The following is a 1636-nucleotide window of genomic DNA, read 5'->3' on the forward strand; positions in this document are numbered from 1 at the left end:
GCACCTTTCTGTCCCTCGTGTCCGGACCGAAAAAGGTAAAAAAGCATTCAGTTTCTCTGCCCCCTCTGCTTGGAATACCCTTCAATCTGAGCTGAAACTATCAGAACTGATTCCTTTGGGAGCATTTCGCACAACTCTCAAAAAACGTCAATGTAAATCTTTTGCACAGTGCTCATGTTCCTAATTTGCTACTGTATTTATCACTGCTGCACTTTATACTGCTTATTTATGCTACCTATTTATACCGCCTATTCACTTGCACTTTAGTACTTTTAATATGTTGGACTTTTCGCTGCCTGTTTATTGTTATTGTTCGTCTGTCTTGTAACTTTTGACGTGTGCTGCTGCCTTCTTGGCCAGGTCACCCTTGTAAAAGAGGTCTCGATCTCAATGGGTTTTTTATCTGGTTAAATAAAGGTTAAAAAAATAAATAAATAAAAAAATAAAAATAAAAAAAAATAAACTCACTGGACATCCCACAGAGTTAAGTTAAATTCATCATTAAGAAATGGAAGGAGTATGGCACTTGTTTAAATCTGCTTAGAGCTGCCGTCCTCACAATCTGAGTGACCGGACAAGAAGAAGACTGGCCCTGCAGCTTTCCAGAGCCTGCTGCTGAGGAGCTTCTCCAGGACATGATGCTGCCTCCACCAGCATCTGATGGCCGTAGTTTTTAGAACTTCTTCCAATTGACCCTGGAGACTCCCACATGCATTTGGGCGAATTCCAGGCGAGATTTCATTAACCTTTTTCTCTCCCATACAGCTCCGACTGGTGAAGAACCCGGGCAATAGTTGTTGCATGTGCAGTCTCTCCTATCTGAGCCACTGAAGCGTATAACTCCTGCAGAGTGGTCCTAGGGAAAAAAGCTCCATCAAAAATCGCTCAATAGCACTCCTACTGTTCAAAGTGTCAACAGGGGGACCTTTAAAATCTGTTATCTTGGAAAATGTCATTGCAGAAATTACTTCAGACGAAAAAATAACAGCTTTACGTTTGAAACTCACACAATTACAATTATGAAATGGGTTAACATTTCAGATTCTGGCAGTTCTGTCCACTAATACACTCGAAGGTTTTACCAATAGCTAATGTTAGCAAATTAGTGTACAAGATATTGCTGTGCTCTGTTTCTTTAATTGATACAGTGAAATGGCATGTTTTTGGTCTGAGGTTATAACAATATAAGGATTGATAAGAGATATCTGGAAAGCATTAATGCTGACTAATTAGTAAAAATCCTGTTTCAAAGGGAGCCCAAGACAAACAAGAAGTATTACCAGTGTAAAAATAAATATTACATTTCTGTTTTGATAAGAACAAAAAATGTTTATAGAGAAAATACAAATTATGACTCTTTTGTATAAATCATTAATCTTTCCCAGAGTTGTGCCTCTGTGTTTTTTGGATAGCAACCCTTGTTTTTTAATGTTGTTATTTTAGCAATAGCTCAAGATAAGGGCTGTTTTCTAAGGCCTTTATCATAAATCTCCATGTTGAGGTTTTAGTTCAGAGCAACAACTTCCTCTGCATAAAAAAAAGAAAAAAATCTGGATCCATTCTTGGCTGGGAGGCATGCACTGTCAGAGCTGCAGAGCTCTTAATTTTGTCCAACTGACACAAAATCCTGCGGCGT

The sequence above is a fragment of the Centropristis striata genome, chromosome 15 (assembly GCF_030273125.1).
Source record: "Centropristis striata isolate RG_2023a ecotype Rhode Island chromosome 15, C.striata_1.0, whole genome shotgun sequence".
Classification (NCBI taxonomy): Eukaryota; Metazoa; Chordata; class Actinopteri; order Perciformes; family Serranidae; genus Centropristis; species Centropristis striata.